Source organism: Macaca mulatta, chromosome 7 (genome assembly GCF_049350105.2).
Source record: "Macaca mulatta isolate MMU2019108-1 chromosome 7, T2T-MMU8v2.0, whole genome shotgun sequence".
Lineage (NCBI taxonomy): Eukaryota > Metazoa > Chordata > Mammalia > Primates > Cercopithecidae > Macaca > Macaca mulatta.
This window is the reverse complement of record NC_133412.1, coordinates 176569433-176585907: the sequence shown is the minus strand read 5'-3', so window position 1 is coordinate 176585907 and position 16475 is coordinate 176569433. Positions and strand designations below refer to the sequence as shown.

Genomic DNA, 16475 nt, shown 5'->3' with positions numbered 1-16475 from the left:
TTAGACAGGTGCATGCTACTACACCCAGCTAATTTTTGTATTGTTTTATTTTGTTTTGTTTTGGTAGAGCTAGGGTCTTGCTATGGTACCCAGGCTGGTCTTCAACTTCTAGGCTCAAGCAGTCCTCCTGCATCAGCCTCCCAAAGTGCTGGAATTACAGGCTGAGGCAGCACGCGAGCCCTAATTACTTTTATTAGGCCAAATTCCTTGTGTGGAATTCCTGTGCTTTGCACACAAATTGCCAGGTTGGCCCCAGAAAGGTGGATTCCATTTTCCCCTTTCCGTGCCTACGTGGGTGACCAGTGTCCCGAATCCTACAGGAGCTCTTGTTGATCTTTGTCCTCTATTTGCTGAGATAAAGTCCACCATGGATTTCTGCTGCTTTTATTCATTGTCAGTCCACACATAGGGACAAACTACTGTGCTCCCCTTAGAAAGCCATTTGCTAAATGAGAACTCCGGGGAGGGCGGGCCTGAAGGAGCACTTGCTGTCAGTCATTTCGATCAGGGACAGGGCAGAGTCCACTGTCACACGTGGAGCTGCCCAGTCATTCCCCACCCCTACAAAGTCTGGGCTGACTAAGGGGGTGCTTAGAAGGGAACGCCTGGGGGTTGGAGGTCTCTTAGCTGCATATTTCCCTGTTATCAGTGTTGAAGTTAAATACAGAGATGAATCCTTGAAATTAAAATGTTTTATTTGGGGAAAGGAGTGTAATTTGTGGGTATCTGTAGCCTGGGTGGTTTAAGATGTCCAAAAAATGAAGAAAGGCTGGAGGTTTTATAAAGAGAAGAAATATTACTACTGCTCTGTGAGGAAGCTCATTGGCGCTGGTGAGTTTGGGGAGCTGGCAAGCTCCGACTGGCTGGTCCTGCTGCAAGGGCAGAGGGTGAAGCGAGTGAGAGTTGTGTCAGCGGGTTGTTTAGTAGGTGTGAGGTAAACTGGGTTCAGGGAGTGGCAGCAGTTTCAGCAGCCGGGCTTACAGAGAATGCCATTCCAGCAGAAATTCTACGTGCCCCGAGTGCTCCTTCCCCCAGCCTCTTGACCCTCGATTGCATAGGACAAGAATGACCCAGTTTGTGTGATTAGCTTTACATTTTTCCCTTTTGATCAAGATGTTTCTCTAAAAGCATCGCTAACCAGCCATTCTGCAGCCAGGCTTATCTGTCCCTGGTGCTGCGAGGGGCCTGTGCCAGCTGTCTGTGTCCCACATTGCAGGGAACATGGCGGGGGGGGGCTCTATGTCAGCAACCTGGGCCACATTTGTGTAATCACAAGGCCAGAAGGAAAAAATGTCTCAAAGCAGTCTTTTTTTTTTTTTTTTTTTGAGACGTAGTTTTGCTCTTATAGTCCAGGCTGGAGTGCAATGGCACTATCTTGGCTCACTGCAACCTCTGCCTCCTGGTTTCAAGCAATTCTTCTGCCTCAGCCTCCTGAATAGCTGGGATTACAGGCATGCGCCACCACGCCCAGCTGATAATTTTTCTTTCTTTCTTTCTTTCTTCTTTTTTTTTTTTTTGTAGAGACAGGGTTTCACCATGTCGGCCAGGCTGATCTCGAACTCCTGACCATAGGTGATCTGCCCGCCTCGGCCTCCCACAGTGCTGGGATTACAGGCGTGAGCCACCGCTCCTGGCCTCAAAGCAGTTTCATCTGGAGTCCAGTATTAAGTTTGATGTCATCTGCTTTATAGGCATTAGTCATTACCTGGAAGTGCTGAGCAAGTATTATCCTGTTAGGAGAGTTGGCTTCGTTGAGGTTAGACAGGCAGTAAGAACAACATTTAAAAATTATAATGAAAAAATTGGCAACAATATAATAAACTTAGTTCCTAGAAATGGTTTTTGAACTAACAGCCCAAGCCTAAGGGAAGTAAATTAAACAAAAGGCCTGTGATAGCCACTCTGTAGTATTTCATACAGGATCGAATTAAACTAGCGAACGCCAGCTTTATAAAAGGGACCACCAGCACGATTTGAACAAAAAATTGTGTTAGGGAAAATGCCAAATGTGCCCACTAGGTGGACTAAAAGGATTGGTTTTTTTAGGTCAGGTTTTCTCAAGTTACCTATAGCAGTTACTTATTGTGAAATTTTAATTATAGCATTATCCTGCCAAGTGAAATAGTGGCATTGAGAGGGTGAGAGTCTCATTACTATATGGAGCCTTATAACAACATCCTAGGAAAACCCGTTTTTTAAGGTTTATTTTTCAACTTTTGTTTTTAAGTAGTGGAGTCTCATCATGTTGCCCAGGCTGACATTTAACTCCTCCGGCCTCAGCCTTCCAAGTAGCTGGGACTATAGGCACCATGCCTGCTGGAAAAGCTGTTTGTAGCAGGGAAAACACCAGCTTCTCCTCTTGGTTTGTGGTTTGGTTGTCTCTGATTACGGCGTCATTCAATTTGGTGAACTTTTGGTGTGGTTCATGTATCAGGCGTAAGACTTGTTTTTTACTTCATTAATTTTGTTTTTTATTTTTCTATTTTAAATTATTTCATACTAGTTTATTTAGGGGTTCCATTTTCACTCCTTAATAGATTTTTCCGTATTTTTTATAAGCTTCTTTACTCATAAGTTCATCTAGTTCTTCTTTTTTTTTTTTTTTTTTTTTTGAGACAGTTTTGCTCTTGTCGCCCAGGCTGGAGTGCAACAGTACGATCTTGGCTCACTGCAACCTCTGCCTCTTGGGTTCAAGTGATTCTCTTGCCTCAGCCTCCTGAATAGCTGGGATTACAGGTGCCTGCCACCACGCCCAGCTAATTTTTGTATTTTAGTAGAGACAGGATTTTGCCACGTTGGCCAGGCTGGTCTCAAACTCCTAACCTCAGATGATCCACCTACCTCAGCCTCACAAAGTGCTGGGATTACAGGTGTCAGCCACCACACCTGGCCAAGTTCATCTAGTTCTGAAGAGTTACTCAGTGTCATCTCGATTGGCCAAACATCTTTATAACAAAATTTTTTGATAAGTTCTGTATTTTCTGCAAGAGCTTCATAAATTTCAGTTACTTCTCCTGATAAAGGAGAATGGAGTTCACTAACAGCTTTCACACTTTCCAAAGCACCAAATTCATCCTGTTTGTTCAATTTTGTCCCAGCTTCAGGCAGACTACAGTAAAAACATCTCCCAACGCTTCCTGTGCAAAATGCGTGATTCACACTGTTCCCATACCATTTCCTGTTGTTCTCCAATCATGCTTCCTTGTGAATTCATGCAGTGAGAGCAGAGCAGGTTCCGTGTGCAAACCGTGCCCACCCCCAGCCACCAAGACCTCGGCCGGTGAGGCATGGCAGGTGCCAAGGCCCCGCTTAAGCTGCAGACCACAGCCCCCACACACTGCGCCACCCAGTGCCATGTTTATAGGGAGGGGTGCAGAGGATCCCCATGCTGCGCTTTGGTCACTGTTTTTTTGTTTTTATTTTTCTAGAGACAGAGTCTCGCTCTGTTGCCAGGCTGGAGGTGCAGTGGGGCAATCCAAATTCACTGCAGGCTTGAAGTAGCTGGGACTATAGGCGTGTGCCACCACACCCAGCTAATTTATTTTTTGTAGAGACAGGGGTCTCGCTATGTTGCCCAGGCTGGAGTGCAGTGACACAATCATAGCTCACTGCAGCCTCTAACTCCTGGGCTCAAGTGATTCTCCCACCTCAGCCTCCCAAGTAGCTGAGACTACAGGTATTAATATATGCCATAGCACCTGGCTAATTCATTTTATTTTATTATTTGCAAAGAAGGGGTCTCACTTTGTTGCTCAGACTGGTCTCAAACTCCTGGCTTCAAGCGATCCTCCCGTCTTGGACTTTGTTTTGTAATATCTGTTTAGTTTTAGCTTAGTGGGCTTCAGGAACAGAGCACTTTTCATTTTGGTAATTTTATGGAAGAAAGTTGGATTGGAGGTACCTAGAAGAATTTAGGATTTAGTCGAGTCTAAAGTAGATAAGAACTCAAAAATAGTGCATAGAGTTAAAATCTAATAACAGGTGTATTATAGCTTTTTTTTTTTTAAAGGAATATAACTCTTTTTTTACCTTGATCATATAGGAATTTCAGATGAAAAATCTCTTGAGGCTAGAAAGTCAAACCAAGTAAGACTTTAGATTTTACTCATAGTCCTAAGGTTCTTGGGCCTGCCAGAAAATGACAGTTTTTATTAACTTACTGTAAGGCTGAGAACCCTTGAAGTCAGATATTTTATGTGTATTTTAAAATATGACATTTTAGTCAGTCTTGGTAGTTAAAACCAGTGTTTTTCATTGTATTTTGTTATAAAGAGAGCATATTTTATTGGACTTATATAAATAACCATATTGTCATACGTATACTCACATATAGTTTTCACATTTTGGAGGAATCAAGTGAGGAGATAAAACACAAATTTTTTATCTTTGTTTATAAAAATTTATTTTATCAAATTGTAGTAAATTATAGATAGCTTAAAAGAGAAGATTTTCTTTTCTTTTTTTTTTGAGATGGAGCCTTGCTCTGTCGCCCAGGCTGGAGTGCAGTGGTGCGATCTCGGCTCACTGCAAGCTTGGTCTCCCAGGTTCACGCCGTTCTCCTGCCTCAGCCTCCCGAGTAGCTGGGACTACAGGCACTGCCACCTCGCCCGGCTAATTTTTTTTGTATTTTTAGTAGAGACAGGGTTTCACCGTGTTAGCCAGGATGGTCTCGATCTCCTGACCTCATGATCTGCCCGTCTCGGCCTCCCAAAGTGCTGGGATTACAGGCGTGAGCCACCACGGCCAGCCATTCTTGTCCATGTATTCTGGTAAAGATATATACAGGTTCTGTTGTGCATGGAGCAAGTTGCTGGGTCACAGGGTTTGGGTAGGTTCCGCTTTGGTGGACACTTCCAGACAGTTTTCCCAGGTGTTTGTACAAAGTGCACTCCCACTAACAAAGCGTGATGCCTCTGGGTGCCATCCTGGCCAACACTTGATATTCTCGGTTGTTTCCATTTTAGCCAGTGGTGGGTGCATAATTGCATCAAATTTTGATTTTACTTGGCATTTCCTTGATGACTGAGGAAGTTAAACACTTTTTCATATTCTTATTAGCCATTTGGAAGTGTACGTTTTTGACATTCCCATTTCAATCTTAAGAAGCCAGTTTTCCTACTGGGTCCCGGTCTTGGTATGATTGATTTATAGGAGTGCTTCGTGTTTTCTGGACACTAGTATTTTTCAGATACACGTATTAAGGTATCTTCTGGAATTGTGCAACGTCCCTTTTTACTTTATTGCTGGTGTTAAATAAGCAGAGAGGATGCCATTGGTTTGGACTGAGCTTCTGCACTAGGACCAACAGACCAAGCCAAAATGCAGCTACTCATGCAGGGAGTTTCACACCACTGAGCAGACACTAAGTTGTTTATCTGCCCCTCTTTCAGGAGACAGAGAGAGGGAGGTAGGGAGAGAGAGAGAGAGAGAGAGACCCCAAATTCCCAGATAGGCCAGTTTTAGCCGGGGCGATAAGGGAAGTCCACTGTGCTTTAACCATGACAAGGAAAGTAACTGCGAGATGACCAATCTGCTTTTTGGTCTCTGTTTCTGCTTTCTTCCACCCCTTCCTGCCAACCTCTCCTGCTCAGCTCATCCAAATGCTCCTTCTATTTCCTAAGAATGAGGGGTTGCCCAAGTCTAGAATTGCAAATAAAAACCTATTCAATCTTAACTGAATTTGCTGTATTTTGTCATTTGACATTAGTGACTTTGAGGAATACAGGTTTTCATTTTAGCTGTATTCTTTCTTTCTTTCCTTCCTTCCTTCCTTCCTTCCTTCCTTCCTTCCTTCCTTCCTTCTTTCCTTCCTTCCTTCCTTCCTTCTTTCTTTTTTAGACAGGGCCTCACTCTGTCACCCATGCTGAGTTCGATAGCACAATCTCCTCTCACTGCAACCTCAACCTCCTGGGCTCAAACGATCCTCCAACCTCAGTCTCCCAAGTAGCTGGGACTGCAGGTGCACACCACCATACCTGGCTAATTTTTGTATGTTTTGTAGAGACGGGGTTTCATCATATTGCCCAGGCTGGTCTTGAACTCGTGGGCTCAAGTGATCCACCCACCTCAGCCTCTTGAAGTGTTGGGATTACAGGCATGAGCCACCATGCCTGGCCCATTTTAACAGTATTCTCCTTACCTTTCCCTGCTTTGTGGGGGGAGACAAAAGGAGCAGCCCTGTCCCCAGAAGCTGGTGGTAACACAGCTGGGCTGAGTTATTCTCCTGTCGGACAGGAGCCACCTCACAGAACACCAATATCAGACGGAGTGTCTGATATCAGACGGGGTGTCTCTGAGACGGTGACAGAATTAGACAAGACAAGGCCACTTTAAACTTTGTCCGAACACAGACAAAAGCAAGGTCACTGTGCCACCCTCAAATTTCCAGCCAGCCCCTCTGTTGGCAAAAATGAGTGGCAGCAGCTGCTTTACGGGTTCTCCATTCTTCTCTGCCCACTGCCGAGGAGCTTTGTTGAGACGCCTGATCACAGAACCAGCCTGAGTTCTGACAGCATCCACACTACAGGGAACCCCTGATTCTTCACACCCTCCCCCAAGCCCCCAGTTCTGGCTCAGTGTGGGTACAAGTTCTTTCTAACCCCTCTGAGCGCATGTCTGGCGCTTCCTGTGGTGCCTGCTCTTCCTCTCTGCGATGCATAAGCTCAAACTGCTCAGCTACAAGTGCGTCCAGTGGCCTTTAGCTGGAGTGTTGACAGGAAGAAGCATGTGTGTGTTAAGAAATTTTTGCATCAAAGTCAAGCACGCATGCTGCCGGAAGGACAACCAACAATCTGGTTTGCCTAGAACTGAGGGTGCCCTCAGACCTCAGGGTTTCCACTTCAAAGCTGGCAGGATCCCAGGCGAGCTGGAACAAGTTGGTCAACCTAGCTGTCTTACTGAGGCTTTTACCCATCTCTGCAGATCTTAAGCTTCTACTTTGTAGATTTGGGGGTGCTGGGGACAGCATTTGACAGCCAGGACCTGCCCAAGAAGGAGAATCCAATAAGAGGCCCCAGAACGTTTTTAAACTATTTGCACTCAGTTTTCAAGTGCATATGTTAATTATGTCAATTATAATGCAGACTGACTGAGCTGGGCTCCCTCTGTTTCTATATAAAATTAAGTTACCCAGGAAACACTATGTCTTATTTTAAAAACTTTGGTAAGTAGGTCATAAATACATTTAGAACTACATGGAAATTAAATGTTACTATTACATACAATGCTACAAGTGACTTAAAACATGCAAATCTGGTGGAATTCTGTGTCAAATTGGCTAAATAGCCTTTCAAATAGCAAAAGTAACTCTCAGAACACAGTCTGCACAAATCACAGCACTCAGTGCCCCTGCGGGAGGGGCCTGTTCTGCCCACCCACGGCAGCATGATCTGTGGTGCTCAGGCAGCCCTGCCATGGGGCAACAGACGGGAGAGGCCTCCAGATACCATTCCAGGAAACCATGAAACCCCACCGTGCACTCATGGAACCCCTGGCCAGAGAGAGGCTCAGCCCATTCTCCATTTTGACTTTCTTTAAAAATGACATCCGGCCCTATGGATATATAAAAGCCAGGAAATTGTGCACTCTGCGTGAATTATATTTGAATAAGGTGTTATTTAAAAAGAGCACAAGGCCAGGTGCGGTGGCTCACGCCCTTAATCCAACACTTTGGGAAGCTAAGGCAGGCAGATCACCTGAGGTCAGGAGTTCAGGACCAGCCTGGCCAACGTGGTGAAATCCCGTTTCTACTAAAAATACAAAAATTAGCCGGGCCTGGTGGCACGCACCTGTAATCCCAGCTACTTGGGAGACTGAGGCAGGAGAATTGCTTGAACCTGGGAGGCAGATGTTGCAGTGAGCTGAGATCGCACCACTACACTCCAGGCTGGGTGATACAGTGAGACTCTGTGTCAAAAAAATAATAAAATAAAAAAGTAAAAAGAGCACAGATTCCTAGTTTTGATCCTTAGTGAGATGTCACCATTGAGGGGACTGGGGAGAGTACAGGACTCCACTATTTTGGTAACTTCCTGTGAGTCTCTACTTTTTCAAAGTTAATACAAAGCTTTTTAAATCATTAGGTAATCACAATTGGAATATTTAGTAACTCCAGTTGAATAATTGAGGAAATCATTGAAAATATTTAAAAGTGACCCTGGCCCCATTTTCCAGCACACACCTGAGGCCCTGGGTGCTGAGGGAGCCGTGGGGCCTCCTTCCCTGGGGTGGACCCTCTTGTATCCCAGGACTTCTGGCACCGGCTCTCTCTAGGGACCCCATGAGGTGGGCGGGGTCCTCACACTGCGCCCTCTTTCCACCCTGCCCACTGCAGCTCAGGGCCAGAATCCTGGGGTTCCACACCCAGCCCCACCCATGTTTGATTCTCCTGGTCTCTACTGCACCAGCCACTGCAACCCTGGGTCGATTCTGGAAGGCCTCCTGGGTGCAGGGAGGGGCAGGACCCTTGCCCTTGCTCGCATGTGGCGGCCTCCCCCTGGCAGCGGAAAGGGCCCTCCCCTGGCCACATCTGTGCAGGTTCCAATAACCGGTCACACGGGAACATGTGGGCGTAGCATTAAAAAAATGCCCCGAGTTAATTTCCTGGGCCCAGCTCCTTTCTGCTTCAGATTTCAGCCTCTTAGGGGAATAAGCCAGGAAGTGGGCTCGGGCCACAGATACAGGAGTGGGAGGAGAGTAGGTGGGAGGACCCGTGTGGTCAGACCAATACTCCCACTGAAACCAGATCCTACGGTGGACTCGGTGTTTTAAAATGTGTCTTTTTGAAAGACTGGAGAGCTGGCAAGGTAATCAGGCCCTAGGGAAGGGAGGCAGGACTCTGTGGGGTCAGCCCAGGAGAGTTTAGGGGTGGATGAGAACATTGATTGCCATGGGCTGCAGGGGAGGGGAAACAGAACACAAACCCCTGTGTGCTCAAGTGGAATGTCCCCAAGGAAGTCCCCTCCACATTGTACTGGGTGCACAAAGGGTCTCACAGTCACAGTTGGGTCACCCAGAGTGAACCTACATTTGACAAATGCTCCCCCAGAACTCACATTTCCTACTGTGAGAAATGTGAGAAATAAACTAATCTGTCCAAACCCAAAGAATGGACTCAGAGACCCAGAGAACAACAAAAGTGAGAGGTTTTTTTTTTGTTGTTTTTGAGATTTTTGTGCCCGGCCCGAAAATGAGACTTTTAATGACGGTCTTGCAAGATCAGGTGTCTGATGAGCTGGCACACCCAGCACAGTTTCAACAAGCAATTTATCCCCTAGTGCGCAGGTCCCTCCCCTGGTTCCTCATAGGCTGAGTACTGTGGGATCACAATCTTCCCAGACGTCTCGCTCTATCACCCAGGCTGGAGCTCAGTGGTGCAGTCTCGGCTCACTGCAACCTCTGCCACCCAGGTTCAAGTGATTCCCCTGCCTCAGCTTCCTAAGTAACCGGGACTACAGGCACCCGCCACCACACCTGGCTAATTTTTGTGTTTTTAGTAGAGACGGGGTTTCACCATCTTGGTCAGGCTGTTCTTGAACTCCTGACCACGTGATCCACCCTTCTGAGCCTCCCAAAGTGCTGGGATTACAGACTTGAGCCACTGTGCCCGGCCCGAAAATGAGACTTTTAATGACAGTCTTGCAAGATCGGGTGTCTGATGGGCTGGCACACCCAGCACAGTTTCAACAAGCAATTTATCCCCTAATGTGTAGGTCTCTCCCCTGGTTCCTCACAGGCTGAGTACTGTGGGGTCACAACCTTCCTGGACGTCGCCTATTGGCTGTTGGGCAGGGGCTTTAGGTGTTTCCTTTAGGGTTGTCTTGTTGCATTTTGTTGCAGCCCACAGTGCATTGCAATTCTAGTTAGCTCAGGGGCTCTTCAAGTATTTGATTTATGACCTAAGTAGCTGGGCAGGCTGTTAAGAACGGACAAAGCAAGCTATTTTGCAGGCTAGTAAACTTTCATTTTAGACTAAACTTTTTTGGTTTGGATGAGGGCAACTAAGAGGGAAGCAGGAGAAGGGGCAGGGGGACGCTGAAAAGCAGGCATCAGCCATCCAAGCAGGGGCCTAGTATACCTTGTTTCTTCTGTAGTTTGCTGACCCAAGCCGATTCAAGGCCCATTGTCTTGGAAATGGACCACTGTATACATTATTTCCTTCACTGCTAAGTGTAATAAACTGACTCCAGCCAGGGCCTGGCAGAAGCACATGTGCAGCCTCTGGGGAAGGTGCTCACCTTGCAGGCCTCAGAATATTGCAGCCATTGAAGCAGGAAATTTCCCCTGACCCCTTCGTGGGCAGGAACTGAAGTGCAGGCACTAGAGGTAGCTGGCAGCTTCGGCACCAGCAGGGGAAAACTCCACTCACCCAAACCCCTTGTGTTCAACCCTTGTGGGAGGGAACAGGCAGGTGAGCAGTTGCAGCAGCCAGGGTGAGTGCTTTCGAGTGTTAGCTGGGGCAAAACTGCGTGGGCCCTGGAGCAGCATCTGGGAGAAGTACCCATGACCCCCAAAGCCCCAGAAGGAATGTTACAGTCAGTGCTCTTTTAGTTCTGCCATCCACAGATGGCTTAAGTGTTAACAGCTCAGTGGGCCCTCTGCCTTTTCTCATGAGGTGGCTGCTTTCCACCAGTGAGGGCAGGGGGTCAGTGTGACAGCCTTTTGCATCTGCACCCATGGTACCTCAGCTCTTGTTTGGCGTCCAGGTCACACAAATTGAAGGGTGGTGAATGCGGGGGATTTTATTGCTGATGAAAGCGGCCCGCATCAGGAAAGGGAGTTGGAAAGGGGATGAAGCAGGAAGGTGATCTTCCCCTGGAGCGATGCTGTCAAGCCGTCTCTCTGAAGTCAAGCTGCTTCTCTCCAACATCCAACTGTACTCTCTGATGTCCAGATGCTTCTCCTCTTCTCTGCTCTCTGCCAGTGGAACCTGGGGTTTTTATAGGCACAGGATGGGGGGTGGGGGCAGACCACGGGTGGTTTTGGAAAAGGCAACATTTGAGCGGGAAAACAGGAAGGCATGTTCTCACTTTGGGCCGTGGTTCCAGTCTTCAGGTTCGGGCCTTCACTGGGGACCTGCCCTTTTCTGTCCAGAATTTCCTTGCCTCCTGTCCCTATCATTCCCCACCTTGGAAGAGGCACATCTAACTGCTGTTAGAATATGAACAATGATTGATCTTAGCTACTTCTTGCTGACAGGGGGCGTTGTTTTGGGGAGATCAGTTTTCTCCTTCGTCTCTGAGATGTTTATTTGCACCATCACTCATATCTGGCTCTTCCCAGAGTCCTCTCTTCCTGCTGTAGCTCATGATAGATCTTCAGATGTTTGGTGGGCACCCACACAGGCACCTGATTGTCACCTGGAGAAACACAAGCAAATCCTCTTCCCCATGTAATTATCCGCCCTTGGATGAAGTTTAGTTAAAGGGCCAGGGAGGTTAGTATGTGCTCTAATATGAGTGACATAGAAAGGGGAATGCCTTTGTTGTACTGATTGCTGTAAAGAATGAAATAGAAGATTAGGTTGGTCATCAGTCACATTTTGAATTCAGGCACATTCAATATTTTGCGTGGCTTGCACTACATAGACTGAATCAGAAGCAATGTTTACTGGCTGTTTAAAAAATTTTAACACTATTATTACAGCCATAAGTTCAGCCCTTTGAGCAGAAGCAAAGTCAGTTTGAAAAACTTGCTTTTGAGGTCCTGCAAATGAGGCTTTTCCATTACTAGATCCATCAGTGAAAACAGTAGTGGCCCCTTCAATAGGGGCTTTTTGAGTAATGGAAGGCAATATCCATGATGTTAATTTAAGAAATTGGAATATTTTGGATTTAGAATAATGATTATCAAGAACACCAGTAAAACCTGCCAAATTAACTTGCCATTCCTGGGAATTAATATAAGCCTGCTGAATTTGTTGTTTGTTTAATGGAACTATAATTTGATTTGGATTATATCCCATTAACTTTGTTGTGCACAGCCTTGCTTGTCCTACTAGTACAGCAATTTGATCTAAGTACAGAGTGAGCATTTTAGCTGTATTGTGAGGTAGAAAAAGCCACTCAACCAGATCGTTCTGTTGAACAATAACTCCTGTAGGTGAATGTTTAGTAGGAAAAACTAAAAACTGTAATGGCTGCGTAGGGTTAATTCAAGTCACTTGTGCTTGTTGAAATTTTTTTTTCAATTAATTGAAGTTTCTCTAATGCTTCTTTGGATAGAGAATGTTTGCTGTTAAGGTTCGAATCACCTTGTAAGGTAGAAAAATGATGAGACATAGCATAAGTAGGAATGCCTGAAGTGAGACGAATCCAATTAATGTCTCCTTATAATTTTTGAAAATCATTTAGAGTTTTTAAATTATCTCTTCTAATTTGAACCTTTTGAGGCTTAATAGTACTTTGTTCTACTTTTATTCCTAAATACTGAAAGGGAGCAGAAGTTTGGATTTTTATTAGGGGCTATGATTAATCCCACTGCAGTTACAGTGTTTTCCAATTGTTTAGAATAACATTAATTCTTCTCTAGTTTCAGTTGAACATAAAATATCATCCATTTAATGGAGAATATAGCATTTTTTGAATTGTTCTCTAACTGGTTTAATAGCTTTTCTGACATAAGTTTGACAAATAGTTGGACTATTTAACCTGCCTTGTGACAGTACTTTCCAATGGTATCCGTCCACTGGTTCTTTGTTATTTATAGCGGGAACAGTAAAAGCAAATTTTTCATAATCTTGAGTAGCTAAAGGAATGGTAAAAAAGCAACCTTTTAAATCTATTACTATGAGAGGCCAGTATTTGGGGATCATTGTTGGAGGGGGCAGCCCTGGTTGCAGTGTGCCCATGGGTTGAATCACAGCATTAACGGCCCTCAAGTCTGTTAACATTCTCCATTTCCTTGATTTTTTTCTTAATAACAAATAGGAGAATTCCAAGGAGAGAAAGTAGGCTCCATGTGTCCCTTTTGCAATTGTTTCTGTGCCAATTTTTTGAAGCCTCCAGTTTTTCCTGTTTCAGCAGCCATTGCTCCACCCAAACTGGTTTGGCAGTTAATCAAACAAGAGGAATGGGAGCTGGAGGCTCAGCAATGGCCGCTCCTAAAAATGATACCCTAATCCAGTTCAATCCATTTGCCTTTTTAGTTCTAAAGATTCTGGTTGGCCACTTTCATTTTTCCCGGTCCCTTTTCTGAGAGATATCCCATTTTTCTCATCATTTGTTTACTGTTATTACTACACTGAGCCATAGGAATAGATATTTCAGCACCCCATTGTTGTAGTAAGTCTCTACCCCATAGATTGACAGGACTAGGTATAATAATAGGTTGAATTGTCCCTTCTTGGCCATCTAGCCCTTAGCATGGCAAAATTAAAGAACTTTGAAAAACTTCTGAGGCAGCCCCTACCCCAACAATACCAATGGATGCCTCTTGTTTTGGCCAATGCCAGGGCCATTGATTTAAACCAATAATAGAAACATCAGCTCCAGTATCTGCTAGCCCCTCAAAATCTTTACCTTGAATGGTTACTGTACAAATAGGTCTTTTGTCAGACACTTGATTAACCCAACATATAGCTTTTCCTGCTGGATTCGCACTACCAAAGCCTCCTATTCTTTTTACTGTGCTTCTTCCCAGTTTTGCATAAGATAACAGTAACAACTGAGCAATTCTTTCTCCTGGGGAAGCAGACCATGGAATTGAGGAACTAATAACTAATTGAATCTCTCCAGTATAATCAGAATCAATTATTCCTGTATGTATAGTGGCACCTCTTAAATTTAAACTAGATCTTCCAAGCGATAGACCAACTGTTCCTGAGGGTAAAGGGCCCCTAACTCCCATGAGGACTTTCTTTGGTGGCTCTCCAGGAAGTTAGGAAACAGGAATTGTGCTGCAGAGATCTACAGATCTACAATTGCTGTACATTTGTAGGGACACTGACAGTGCCGCATATGCCTTGGTTTGTTGAGGGGGCCTGAGGCCAGCCCCTCTTCCCATTTCCAGAAAGTGGTTGCCCATGTTTGCTAAATTTAGAAAGACACTGATTTGCCCAGTGATTGCCCTTCTTACATCGGGGGCAGATACCAGGACTTTTTCGTTGCTTACTGGTAGTAGCCCTTGCCTATTGATTTCCCTTTTAACATTCCTTTTTTGTGTGTCCAAACTGCCCACAATTAAAACAAGAGCCTGGCTGGGCGCGGTGGCTCAAGCCTGTAATCCCAGCACTTTGGGAGGCCGAGACGGGCAGATCATGAGGTCAGGAGATCGAGACCATCCTGGCTAACACGGTGAAACCCCGTCTCTACTAAAAAATACAAAAAAAAAAAAAAACTAGCTGGGCGAGGTGGCGGGCACCTGTGGTCCCAGCTACTCGGGAGGCTGAAGCAGGAGAATGGTGTGAACCCGGGAGGCGGAGCTTGCAGTGAGCTGAGATCGTGCCACTGCACTCCAGCCTGGGAGACAGAGCGAGACTCTGTCTCAAAAAAAAAAAAAAAAAAAAAAAAAAAAAAGGGCATATTTTCCCCCACTTTTAATTCAGCCATTGCTTGAGCTAAAAGAGTAGCCTTATGTAAGTTACCTCCAATGTTATCACAAGTCTTAATATATTCAGCCAAATGAGCCTTCCCTCTCATAGGTCTAATGAAGGAAGGATTTTTTTCCCTGTAACATCTATTTTTTTCCATGCCCGTAAGCACACAGTGCATAACTGAACAATGGCAACATTTTTCATTACTGCTTGATTGTCTAATTGGCCCCAATTAGGGCCTAACCCCATTAACTGTTCAAAGGAAATAAGCACAGGCGGCTGTGCTTGTGTGTTTTCTCTTGTCTGAGTTTGAGCTTCATCAGCCCATGAAGTTTTAAACTGCAAGTACTGAGATGGAGTGAGAACAGACTTTGTTAAAGTATCCCAGTCATATGGTATTAATCTATTATCAAGAGCCACATTTTTTAGTAAAGTTTGTACAAAAGGAGAATTTGGCCCATATTGACTAATGGCTTGCTTAAATTCCTTTAACATCTTAAAAGGAAAAGTGGCTCAATTAACTATGTTTTGTCCTCCTTGCTGAATTATAGTAACTGGAAATTGCCATGCTTCTAGCTCTTCTTCAGCTCTAGCCTTCTGAATAGAATTTTGTGTAGCACCACCAATTGTTCCCCATATTTAATGTTGCCACTAAGCAGTAAGTTTTGCAGCTAATTCATCTTCTCGCCCATTAAGGGGAGAGGGAGAAGGTGGCCATTCACTTAATTCAGCAGGTGGAACCGACAGGCTAGTAAAATATACCTTTTTCAGCTTCCCTTTCTTTAATTTCTTCCAGTTGCTGTTCTTCATATTCAGAATCTGAAGTTAATTTTTTACACTCATCTACCTCTTTCTCATCTGAATCTGCCTCGTCATCTGTTTGAAATGGCTCAAGAACTGCCTTTATCAACACCCACACTGACCAAACAGAAACTAGAATTCTGGCATCTTCTGTATGGGCCTTTAAAAAATCTCTGCCAATTCTTTCCCATTCATCTAACTCCATTGTCCCTTGTTCTGGGAACCATGGATAAAACTGCTCTATTGTACGAAAGAGTGTTAATAAATTCTGAGTACTGACCTTCACTCTCCCTCTCCGTAATAAATGCCTTGGGAAATTTAAATAAGTAGAATGTTTGCTTTCATTTTGTTCCATTGTTACCCTGGTTCTTCTGAGCACTCAGCTTTCCCGCCGAGCTTCTTTCAGTCGCCCTCGGGTGTCCTCTGACAATGCATCCTCTGCTTCCGCACACTCTGGTGTTTCTTCACTGGGGTCTTCATAGCTCCACATTAGGCGCCAGAAATGTTGGGGTGATCAGACTCAACACCAGGCCATGGGGGCTACAAAGTCTGGCGGAGTCAAAGGAATGAGAAGAGACAAGTTAAGAGTGCATAAGGTGGGTCCAGGGGGCCAACGCTGGTATGGAGGCTACAAAGGCCCTGAGCTCTGGGAGCCCACACTCTTTCTTGGTGATCACACAAAAAACCAGGTGGTGAGGATGCATGGATGTGGTGGTAAACAGGTGAGGATGTAGGGATAGAAAGGTAGGGGTGCATCAAGCATAGCTGTGACGGTTTAGCGTTTTCTTTGACGCATATAGAATATGCTCTGCTGCTTGAGATAATGGAGAACATGTTTACAAGGCTGGGAGAGCAACCAACAAGTCTGTGCACGTTCCAGAGGCTGCGAGGGGTTTTGTGCCCTGCGCCCTGAATTCCATCCAAGCCACGGGATTAGATTTGTGGTACAGCAGGGCAGCCTTCCACCTTTGGCACAGAGCTTGGTGTTCCAAAGGCCATGAGGGATTTTAGACCCTGGACCCTGAACATCTTCCAAGACTCTTTTATATTATGACAGACAAGCCAGTCCTACCTCAGCTCTTCTACCAACACTGTGGCCATCCTGAGGGCTGAAGGATATATCCTCTAGAGATAGCCCGGTCTA

General features: G+C 45.2%; 1 long non-coding RNA gene and 1 pseudogene across 1 annotated transcript in view; both read right to left on the bottom strand.

Annotated features, from left to right (window-relative positions):
- Positions 1–1844: 1844 nt before the first annotated feature.
- Positions 1845–4038, bottom strand: LOC144329800 (glycine cleavage system H protein, mitochondrial pseudogene; annotated as a pseudogene).
- Positions 4039–4376: 338 nt separating this feature from the next.
- Positions 4377–16475, bottom strand: part of LOC114679655 (uncharacterized) — a 22231-nt gene continuing 10132 nt past the window's right edge. The window contains exons 2-4 of the long non-coding RNA XR_003731779.2: positions 15612–15880; positions 7897–11357; positions 4377–4515 (exon numbers count right to left, since the gene is read on the bottom strand). This is a non-coding gene — a long non-coding RNA (uncharacterized LOC114679655). The remainder of the gene's footprint in view (positions 4516–7896; positions 11358–15611; positions 15881–16475) is intronic.